The sequence below is a fragment of the Hibiscus syriacus genome, unplaced genomic scaffold (genome assembly GCF_006381635.1).
Source record: "Hibiscus syriacus cultivar Baekdansim isolate YM2019G1 unplaced genomic scaffold, ASM638163v2 tig00111132_pilon, whole genome shotgun sequence".
NCBI lineage: Eukaryota > Viridiplantae > Streptophyta > Magnoliopsida > Malvales > Malvaceae > Hibiscus > Hibiscus syriacus.
In genome coordinates this window covers 456,172-468,547 of record NW_024062992.1, presented here as the reverse complement: position 1 = coordinate 468,547, position 12,376 = coordinate 456,172, and the positions used below count along the sequence as shown (strand labels likewise).

At 31.7% G+C, this 12,376-nt stretch overlaps 1 non-coding gene and 2 pseudogenes across 1 annotated transcript; 2 read left to right on the top strand and 1 right to left on the bottom strand.

Moving 5' to 3' along the window:
- The first annotated feature begins 2,164 nt into the window (after positions 1-2,164).
- On the top strand, positions 2,165-4,539 carry LOC120154591 (annotated as a pseudogene).
- A 340-nt stretch (positions 4,540-4,879) lies between these two features.
- On the bottom strand, positions 4,880-6,771 carry LOC120154593 (annotated as a pseudogene).
- Positions 6,772-9,164: 2,393 nt separating this feature from the next.
- On the top strand, positions 9,165-9,238 carry TRNAI-AAU. The gene has a single exon. It is a non-coding gene; the product is annotated as a tRNA-Ile (tRNA).
- The last annotated feature ends 3,138 nt before the right edge of the window (positions 9,239-12,376 follow it).

The window sequence follows — 12,376 nt, the reverse complement described above, 5'->3', positions numbered from 1 at the left end:
AGACAACTTCTAATTTGTATAATATTTAAACTTACAATGACTTAAATTGTAATTAGACCAAAATTTTGAGAACACAAACTTATCATTTTTTAGTTCGATCCCTACTTGATTAAATATTTAATAAATTTTTATATTTTTTAATTTAAATATTTATTTTTACATGAACCAAAATACTATTAAACCAAAATTATATTAAGTATATAAATTTTAACAGGGGCATAGGCCCCCTTGGGTACTAAGGGAGCTCCGTCCTTGGCGGGCATAGCATGCGCTATTGCGGTAATTACAGATGTCGTGATCAAATAATAGCATTTTTGAATGGCACCGCTACCACTATATCGTAGGCGGTATTACAGTCGCGAACCATTATTTAAATCTCTGGTTGCATGTACTCATAATTCATGTATAGACGATATCTATCTAAGTATTTGAAAGATACTAACTACATTTTTTCAGGTACATGTGAACTATTTTAAATTCAATCCGGACAACAATTTATATGATCTAGTCAAGCATTCTCATTATTTCCACTAAGTGATTTTATAATCTTCAAGTAAAATTTATAAGATAGTCTAAATTTAAATTAATTTTTTTAGTTGCAACAAAGATTCTTATTAAAATTTTATGATTTGTAAAATATTTTTCTCAAATTATATTTTTTTTAAATATTGTTATAATTTTTAAAACAAATTATGAATTGTTATATATATATTTTTTAAAATAATTATTTTTTAAAATTATACTAAAATAAAAATTTAATTACACTTGATGGACTAGATGAAATATTACCCATTAATTTAAGTGTGTCACACCATCTTTTATTTTTTAAGTTTAAATAAATTTTACAGATTAACTAAAAATGACATGTTTAATACAATATTATTAGAAATATAATCTGAATATCCATTTTAATGTGTCATATCATCACTTAACAACAATTAATGGGAGGTAATAATGTAATGTTCATTTTGTAACAAAATTTTAAAATTTAATGTTTATATTGTAATTTATGAAAAATTTATGTCTAAAAAATTATTCTAAAATAATTTAATTATCATTTTTAAATTTTACCCTAAAAATTATTGTGGAATGATTATGCTGATTCTATTCTATTAAATAGAATAATCAATACCGTATTTTTATTAATATATGGCGTGCCACTTTATCAAGGTTAAATTTTAGAATGATATTACTAAATAAAACAACCATATGATCAAATGTTACATGTGATGCATTTATTAGACAAAACAAAACTAATGAAAATTTTCTAGCCGTCTCTTTCTTTTTTTATTCTAATTTCTTTTTCAATATTTTTACGTTGTCTTCCTCTTTTCTTTTGATTTTCGTTTAATCGATTGCGACATCAATTTTAATGTTAATTTTCGATCGTCGGTGATTATCAATTCTTCTGGTTTTTTATATTACGTCTTTTATTTCTCTTTCTCTCGAGTCTTTTTAATTTTGAATAAGAATCTTTATCATTGTGACACTGTTTTATATGCTCTTGTGACACGCGTTTTCTCTGCTCTTGTGGTCACGTATAGTCAGATCCCCTCTTTTGGTAAAAGATTGTTTGCTGATATAAGTAGAATTATGTGGCGATGCAACCTACCAGATTGTTTTGGTTCGCTCACCACTCACTTATCACTACGTAAAGTGTCTTATTCGACAGAGACAATGAGTTTCTATGAAGTTTATTGGATTTTGATGTCAGTGTTCATTCTCAATGGAATGTTTTATTTTTCTTCGTGTCTATAGGTTTAATATTTTACTTTTGTATGAGTATTTGGTGATTATTGTCTCCAAATTTCTCTATATATTTTGATGTGTTGTAATTTTGATTCATTCCATTATTAATGAAATCAATATCCTATTGTTTAAAAGTTAATAATAATAAATCTTCTACATAAACTCTTAAATCGATATGATTTTTTTGTATAAAAGGGCCAAATTGTTATATAGGAACTAAACATAAATTCGGCTGGAGTATAGAATCAAATGCATAGTTAGCCCACCTGAAGACTAATTTTAGCCTTTAGGTCTTACAAAGGCTAAACGACGTGGTTTTAACGAGGACAATTTTAAAACAAAATTAACAAAAAGGAAAATGGACATGAGATGTGGTTTTAGTTTGTCATCCCACTTGAAAAACCCTAACCCATCTGAGCTCCAAACTACGCCGTTCGCCGGCGGGCCATTTCCCGCCCCGTCGCGAAATTCGGATACTTGAAATCAAGTATGTCTTATATACAGCATGGTAGAAATGCCCTAAGGCAAATTATCAAAGAAACGAATGTCCAAAGCCATGATCGTTTATGCTCTATGCTTGTCAAGGAATTAGACACAGAAAACTGGACGTCATTCTTATGAAGGTGAATCTTTTCAAATCGATAATTTTTTTTTACCGTTTTTTGGTTGTTTCTAACTGAAAAATTGAACTTCTTTTTGTTTTGTTTCCATGTGTTAGAGCATTGAGAAGCTAGGCAAAGCTGGTGAGACTGTTAAAGTTGCTCCTGGTTATTTTCGCAATCATTTGATGCCGAAATTGCTCGCTGTTCATAATATTGATAAATTCGCTTATCTCATTAGGGAGCAGCGTAAGGTCGCTTTTCTTCTCTCTTGAATTTGTGTTTAATGTTCGGACTTCGGAACATGTGTTCTTGTAATGCTGATTGTTTATAAGAAAGAAGTTTTTCGGTTCATATTGATCAAAATTGGACTCTTAATTTACAAACAAATATGCATCAATTTGTTTTCCCTTATAAACACAGATCTCTATTCTTTTATCAACCTTTTCTAGTGACATATTTAAGGCAAAACAAGCTTGACATAAAGTAGAACGTTTTCACTATGTTACCCGGGTGAGTTATGTTTATCAGACTTTGGATCTGGTAATGTGTACAATATACGTACGCTCATTGTTTATAAGTTTTTAATATATTTAGAGGAGTATCTCTCTATACTATGTATAAATACATGTCAGGCACAATTATATCAGGAAAATGAGTAGTCCATCTAACTTAAGGAGTGGATGCCAAATTGCCAATATAATTACGTGTTAATGATGGATATGTGCATATGTTTCCCTAAGTTTTTCTACCCTTATGTCCATGTCTGAACGTGTATAAGTCGGATATTCTAAGAAAAGGGAATAGTCCAGGTAACAGTAGTTTTATTTGCAGTTGGCTTTTAGTTAGCTTTTTCTGGTTATGAGTAGTGTCTTTTCTTAGATGTGTATCATCTGCTATTAACAGCCTTAAGGAGGAAATATGTCTCCTACTCTCCTAATGCAATTATATCAGTTATTCCGTACTTTCTCACTCTTTTTGAGGATTCATATGTTTCTTATGGACATTTGATACAGACGAAGTAAAAATCCGTTATTTACTTCAGATAATTATACATCTTTGATTTGGTGGAGACACTTCTGATATGCAGAATATCTTTATTTTTTATTTTAGAGTTAAATAATAACTTACCCATGGTCTACTTCACCAGATTTACCAACCTAAGGAAGAAGAGGTTCAAATAGTTACAAAGAAGAATGTGGAAGATCAAAGCAAAGAATATGAAAAGGCAGCATATCGTCTACTTTATAATCGGCTGGTTAGTTCCCTATCATGAAGCTGTTAATCTAGTAAATATATTTTCAAGTTCAATTGTCTGATACTTTTATCCTCCCTACCCCTGGATGCACATGAATACACAAGAAATGACCCCTCAACAATGTGTGTGTGTTTTTCTTTTTAAAGGGTTTGAGATGAGCAAGGTCAAGGTGTGAGGGACTGAAATGTTGGACCTTGCCTTCTGAGGGTAGACTAACAGCAGCTGAACTAAGCATATATTGTTAAACAATGGTGTTTTGAAGTGGGACTTGTTTAACTTCTAAAAGATGGCAAAAGTGATCATTTTTTTAACTTGTTACTTGTGAAAAACTTTCTTTTTCAAAAGTTCGTTGAAGCTTGAAAAGAGTAATTTCATTTATGTCGGCCTTTTTCTGGAACAAACTTGTATTGCATTTTATAGATGTTGAGGAGATCTATCAATGTTGAAAAGTTTCATGCCCGCTCGACGAAAGATGACCCAATTCAATTGCACTCTCCTGTGACGAAAGATGAACTTGTTGCTGAGGTATGCTCATGTTCTTTATTGATAGTAATAGTTTCTCTCGCATCTCTACGACAGACAGACTCCTTGCGTAATATGCATAGTTATCAGAACTGGAATATTAGTTTCTAAGCTATCTTCATGGAGATGTGGATTTTGGGTAATGAACTTAATCATAAACGTTTTAAGATCTGAATCTGGGACATCATATTTTTGCTATTTACATGTATGTACTCCACATTCGATTAATCTCCATACAGTTTTCAGGTATGAAGACAGCTTTGCATTAAAATCGAACCTGAAAACCTGCACCTTCCAACACCTTTGGAGACATTTGGAATGTTTGATGTGCAATTGCGGATGCCGAGATCCATACCTCTCCCGGAAGGAAGGTTTAATTGGACGCTTAAAGTTAAGATCAGAGGTCAATAAAGAAGAGAGGAGCAATCAGAGCTTGGCTGAAAAAGAAAGCTTTCAAGCTTTGGCGATGCCTGAGAAATTGTTGGAATAAATACCCTTTCGTATTTATTTAGAATTAGAATCAATTTAAATAATCTTTTGATATAATTTAACCCAAGTTTGAATTATTAAATTCTTTTATCAAATTGAAGATTGGTTTAAAAATTGATTAAAATCAAATTAATGGTCAAAATCGGTTAATCACTAATTCAGCAATAATTGAATAAAAACGTCATAAAAAGAGAAATTTATAAAAATGTAAAATCGGTTGAACCAAGAAACAAATCATGAAGTTAAAAAAGTTCATTCCTAGAAACTAGGGTGCAGCTCAAGCTTTACGAGACTGGAAGAACTTACATCTCCCTTTGCCACTTGATTCTATTTCTTCACTCTTCCTTTTGCCCAATCCAACATAACTTCAACTGCTTCGCGCTGCTTCCATTAGCAACATCTTCATCCGCTTTATCCGATTCCCATAACACTTCAACCATATCCTTGTAGTACGAAGTGCATGTACCCCAACTGAACCGGACTAGTGTTGGGGATCCGAAGCCGGGTGTTTGTGATGTGCCAGCCAAGCCTTTGTTTCAGGATCTAAACAAATCAAAGATTTAACCTTTGCCAATAGGATAATACATATATGAAATAAGATAATGTCAAGCAGTTCCAACCTCCTGGGTATCCAGAACCAAAACTCCTATTCATGTTTTCGCATGTTTCCTCCATCACCCATTCTCGCAATGCTCTGTCTCTCGTTACCTGCATGGTTAAATAAAGATAAAATCAGTTCAGAATGAGCCAAAGGTGAGGGTTTGGAAAGGAGAGCTGATTACCTTAGCAACTATACTCGCCCCACTCACAACCGGATAAAGACTGTCAGCCTTCTTTGCAACAACAAATTTAATGGAGGGAAATCTTTCAGACAGTTTGATCCTATACTTGTCGGCATCTCCAACCGTATCAAGGTAAACCTGAAACAGGTCATGAAATTGTTCCCCTTCTTAGAATTTCACTAGAAAAACTAGGAACAAAAGAATGTTTTGAGACAATTTTGTTGAAATTTCCAGGTTTCTATCAAATTAGTGCACAATATCACCACTCTACAATACTTGTAAGACTAGAGATATTAGCATAAGTTAAATCTACCAAGCTTCATTTTAGTAAACTTTTACCTGCAATATATTATGTGTTTATCAGATTTGGATTTAGATTTTGAATGTAAGAGTTCTTTTAATATCTCACAACAATAACAACGCCATTGAGTTTACTTTATTTTGCTCGTGAAGTACCTAAGATACTCGAAATATTCGTGTAAAAATAACAGATGCAAGCAGTAGCAAGCTCGTTTCAGAAAGGTTAGAAGGAGTTGTACCTCAGTTAGAAGAACTCCCGTGTTCAATACCCTATTGATGAGACCAATTGCAGAATCATGTGATATCTCATTCAGATTCACCTTTTTCCTATCGACAATCAAACGTGTGAAATCATGTGAGAGAGATGAAAAACACACAAAGGAAAAGCTAAACGATATTGCAACTGAAGTAACCGACTTATTTAGCATTTTAGCTGAGAGCTCCCTTGGATCTATAACATCAACAGACCACCCTATCGAATCGTCAGCCTTTAAATTCTCAAACAATTCTTCTCTTTTCTCTTCCTTTATAGAGTCTTTGAATCTACAAACAAAAAAGAATGCCATAAAACTCATTAAACCATACAACTCGTTTTCCATTTACCAATAATGTTTCCATGAAACCCTTATCTTCCCTAAATTTTATATGCTTACACCAACCAAAATAATTGAGTTCCACACACTACAATATGCATTTGAAGTGCCCAGCCGCATGTTATATCGTTGTGTAAAAATTTAAACTTTGAAACGAAATTAAGGGGAAAAGGAGAAAGAAAAGAAATTCTGAACCGGCAAAATTCAAGGTAGCTAAAGTTTTCTGGTAGGAGCGAGCAGAGTAAAGGCATCCATACACCATGGGTCCTGAAACACAGAAAACCAAAAGAAAATTGACCGAGGAAACATGAGTGAAATGTGACGATAAAATTTGGGGGGAAATCGAATGCAATAAAAAAAGAATGAGATGAAAACCTAAAACAGGGCCACGGCCGGCTTCATCTATGCCCATAATGCAAGGAGTAGATGCCCATTTTGGGCGAGGAGCTTCCGACCCCATTTATCTATTCTTATTCCGCAAACACTGAATTAGAGAGGGCAAGCGGGTATAATTTCGTAGATTTCATATTGTATCCGTTTTAATTATAGTGGAAATGGGTATAATTTTAGCGAGTAGTGGGAGGGTATGGATTTATAAAGTGGTACCCGTCGTGGGTGGTGGGCAGGTAATGGATTTGAGACATTACTCACCCTGCATCCGCCCGCCCAGTTAAATATCTATTAAATTTTAGATCATTATGAATTTAGGTGTAATTTTAGAAATTAATTTATAAATTTTAATATTGTATAATATATAACATATAATTTAACCAAATATTAAGGATATTTAGTTTTTAATTTGGCCTTTAATTAGGGAAATATTCGACTATTTGATTAAACCTATAATTCCACTAACCACGTCACTTTTCATATTCTTTAACCCATACTACCTATCTGAACACAAATTAATCATACTATATACATTAACATCAAAAGCAACAGTTTTCATGTTCTTTAGCCCCTCAAAACTCATATTAGGTGTACTATGAGCATTAAAATTAAAAGTAACTCAACAATTCAGCTCTGCGATTACATGCTCCCTATAATCTGTCTCCATAACATTCGTAGAGCCACTCCTCTAACAAATTGAAGCATGCGTTGCTACCCTATCACGAACTGTCTGGGAACCAACTCCAACATCCCATTAGTTTGTTGTTAGGCGAGTCTAGATGGGTATATTGCTAGTGGGTAGTGGGTGTGGGGATGAATTTGAAAATATACCCGCGTAGGCGAGTGTGGATTTGAAAATTTGTACCCATCATAAGTGGTGAGCGGGTGATGAATTAAAAAATATTATGTGGGTATGAAGATGAGGAGAAGGTACCCGACCCTCCCGTTTGCAATCCCTACACTGAATCACTCAAACGCCATGGCTGCTGCGGCTACCGCAATTTAATTACTTTTTTTTGTATTACTATTATTCTCACGAGATTCCCGCCAAAATCAAAGCGTAGGGTTATGGTTTGCTCCCTTTTCTAGAGCGTCAACTAGGTTCGGTATTCATGGATTCATACACATTTCTACATCTACATTAGTAGATGTTCATTTTTTTAGGTTTTTGTTTTTGTTTTGAATTTTCATAATTTGCGTGATTCCATCAAATAACTTGAATTCAAGGATAGCTTTGCAAACACACACTTATTAGCATGGTTATCAAAATTGGATCGGACGGCCGGTTCAACCGGTTGAACCGTAAATTAGTGACTTGTCCAATCCGGTTATCTCACAAAATCAGACTGACAATGAACCGGCTGAAAACCGACAAAATCAGTTTGAACCGCCATTTCACTTTTTTTCTTTTAAAAAAAATTAAACCAAACGACGTCGTTTGTTCAACGAGCCGAGTTAAATTCGAGTATTGCTGAGCTCGACTCGAACTCGAAAACTTTAAAAGTAAGCTCAACTTGACTCAAAAACTCACGAGCTAAAAATTATCAAGTTCAACTCGAACTCGAAATATAATATTAAAACTTGAACTCAAAAAGGCTCGAACTCAAAAAAAAATTAGAAGTTATTGAAGTCTAAAATTTAAGCTCAATTGAAGCGAAAGAATAGTTCGCTCTGTGCTCACCAAAAGGCTTCATGATTTTGAATGTCAAATTATATCTATTATTTATAGAAGTAAGTTGGGATACTCTTCTATGTTTCTTAGCCATGTAGGATTGTTTTGTTATCATATTTTTACTCTTTAAACTTTTGGGATGTTCTTCTATGTTTCTTGGTCACGTGGGATTGTTTTTTTTAAATTAAACCAAATGACATCATTTGTTATGATTTTTTTAAGCTCCAATTTTATTTTTTTGATTATAGTTATATAATTATATTTATTATTTAATATGTTTTACCTTAAATATTATGTTGTAGTTGATTTGAATCATTTTGTTTCACTTAATTTTATGGCTTTTAATTTATATATGTTATGACTTGTGATATTTTTATACTTTTTAATATTGTAAACTTAAAAAAAGTGTTACATATATATTAATATTGCTTTGAACATTATGTAAAATTAAAAAAAAATTATTTTATATAAAATTCGGTTCAATCGCGGTTGAACCCGGTTGAATCCGGTTGAACCAGTGAACCAATAACTTCACCGGTTCAATGTTCGGTCCAATTTTAAAAACATTGTTTATTAGTGAGCTTTTTCATTATTCTCAATTAATTATTTGTATAATTTAATAGCCGAACAATCTAAAGCCTTTACTATTAAATACATATTATTTTCACATACCATTTGAGTAATATTTTGCTAACCATTTTTGGGGGGAAAATACTATTTCTTATCTAGTAACAGCCAAATTATTCAAAAGGTCTTTTTTGAGGAACAAATCATTGACATTATCTATTTAAATGTACACGTTATTCAAAAGGCCTATTAGCTCAGTTGGTTAGAGCGTCGTGCTAATAACGCGAAGGTCGCAGGTTCGAGACCTGCATGGGCCATTTTAATTTTTGTTCTTCTTTAATGAAACGATGCCGTTTCATTGTTTGTTAAGTCTCAACTGTAATAAAACGACGCCGTGTTGGTTCTTATAACGCAAACACAGTCGTTGCAATTCTGATTGGCACACAAGTCCTATTCGTATTTAATTTTAATACACCCCCTTCTTTCAGAATAAAATCCATCCAGTTTCAATCTTTTGTTAATTAAGAGTGACAAAATTAAATTCGAAAACAAAATACTACTGTACTTAAACTAGAGCCGATTTTAAATTTGATTTAAAGTTGACTCTAGTTTGAGTATGTACTATTTAGTTGAAGCAATTTCTATTATGAAATTGAAAACCAACTAAAACATCTACTTTTTTCTAATATTTTTATTACTACTAAAGTGTTTTTTTGTACGTCGAATATGAAACGTTACAATCAGAATACTTTTACTCACCCTAATGACACATCCTCATTTTCATTAACAATTTAATGATGGTGACAAAAACCAAACCAATAAAAGATGTTGGTGACGAAATTAAAAATTCTCATAGTTTGATGACTAAAGCAGAAATATGCTAATAGTTGGATGACTAATTGTATAGTTTACCTAGATATTATTATAAGCTTTTATATAATACAATTAAAAACCAATAGTTAAGGATCACCAACAAGACTAGCTAGTTTAAATACAAATCCTTCATCACTCAACTTTATGACATTCATTGAACAATTTTTTATGCATCGGCATCGTGGGTCTAAACATAAGCTTAAGATCATGACAAACGCATGGCATATATAAAGGTCTAGGATTTATTTCAATCAATCTCTTTTGAACTCTTTGATGTTTTCCTTTCATATTAGAGCCATTATCATATCATTGCTCCTTCACATCATCAACATTCAACTCAAGAGATTGTAATGTATTTACTAATTCATTAAAAAGTCTCAATTAGGTGCATCATCCACTTTCAAGAGCTCTAGAAAGTACTCCTCTATTTTTATTTTGTTATTTGACGTGTTTACGCATCGCACTATTAGAATAATTTGTTCTTGATGGAATACATCAGGGGTACAGTCAAGAATAACAGATAAATACTTTACCTTCCGAATGATCTTTAGAATAAAAATTCTAATACTATGAGCCAATAGAGAGATTAGTTCATATTGAATTTTATGACCAAGATAATGATAATGAATATTTTCATTTTGAATACGTCTAATATGGTCTTGCATTAGCAAATCAAATATTGCAATCATTTCAATTAACCCAAAAAAAAATTCATTACTCTCATCATAAATTTTCTCACTAGATTCACGAAAAGCTAAATTATTTTTAGTAATACATTTTACAACACTTATTATTCTTATTAAAAATTTCCTCCAACGTTTTTTCTCTTTCGAAATTCCTTCTTGTAAATCTTTATCAAGTGTTTTATTAGTTTTTAATCTCACTCTTAATTCACTCCAAACATTCATGTTAGTCATATGCTCGATATTATTCTCATGTTGTTCGAGTTTCTCACTAAGTTGCTTCCAATCATTTAATCTGTCATTTGCTAAATAACTCTTGTTGTTTTGCTTTGTAAACAATTTACAACAAAAACAATAAACTTTGTCTATATGTATATAATAAACCAACCATTTTCTATCACTAGTCTCTCCATTACTCAATTTTCTAGAAAAATAAGCATATGAAAAATGCCTAGAATTATTGGTTAAGGGAAATTTCAAATTCAATTCTCTTATAGGTCCTTTTTCAACTAAAATATCTCTAGATTTATTATCAAGATTACCCCAATTTCTAGGATCATAAATGTCTAAAGGAGGGACTAAGTGTTGATCAATCCCAACATCCTCAACATTAGACTCATTTTGTGTATGGCTATGGTCATTTAAATTAGAAATGTTATCATCTATATGATATAGGATATTATCATGGCCATTTACATCAGTAGCACCCACACTGGTATAATTTGGAGAACTATCAATATTATTTAGATTCACATTAACATCATTTAAATTTTCATTAAAAGGTTCTCCTACTTTGTTTTTAAAGAATTTGCTAAGAGCTCCCTTATGCGATTCTATTAACTCATCTCTTTCTTTATTTTTATTACCAGACAAATTGTTTTTAGACGACATTATATGCAATGCAACTAATGTAAAAAAGAATAATAGCACCTGTAAAATAGGGAGATCATCGATTGAAGTATTTATATATCAAATCCGCAACACCATAATGAATGAACTCTAGAATTAAATAAATAATTTACATTAGAATTTTGAAAATCAAATTATTGATCGTTGTATAATAAAATAAATTTTAAAAACAAACCCAAGAACTTGATAATAATAAATATAATAAAAAACTAATAAAAACCCTAAAAGAAATAAATTCCAACAGAATTTTACGTTCATAGTTATGTTTGAACTTGGAATTGAATTGAAAAATCATAGTAGTAACTAGTAATTTTCAAATGAATTTTGAGATATATAATAGATAATTTCAAGTTGATTATATTTAATTTATTTCTCCTCATTGAGTTTTATAAAAAAAATAACCGTTAATAAAATGTTAGAAATTTGAAAAATTTAAAGTTGAAGATGTCTAATTGTTGAAAATGTTTAATTTGATTTTGTTTTTAAATTTGAAAAATATAAAATTTAAAAATAATGTTAAAGAAATTGAACAGTTAAAATGTTGGAAAATGAACAATTAATAATAAAAATTTAATGTTTGGTAAAAAATTCAACTTTTATTGGTAAAAAAATCAACAAATTTGTGAGGCCCCTAGCTAGTAGGCTGAAACATTGTATGCATTCAGAAAAAAAATGTATGGGTCCTGGGCATTCCCCTCCTGTCCCGGCCCAGGGCCGGCCTTGAGCAGGGATTAAAGTTAAGAGGTTTACTTCTAACAAGTGAAGGTCAGTGAAAGATCTCCTGCTTCCGACCGCTTGGGGAATTCAACCATGATTGCTATTACTACCGACTACGACTGTTTACATCGAACGAGATTTGGATTAAATCTGAGGAATCAAATCATGGTGAGGGAATTTTAGTTGTGTTTGAGACTTATGGTTTGTTTGATAGGTGAGAAATATTTTTCGAAAAATATATTTTAGTATTTGATAGGTGTAATTGGTTTTGCG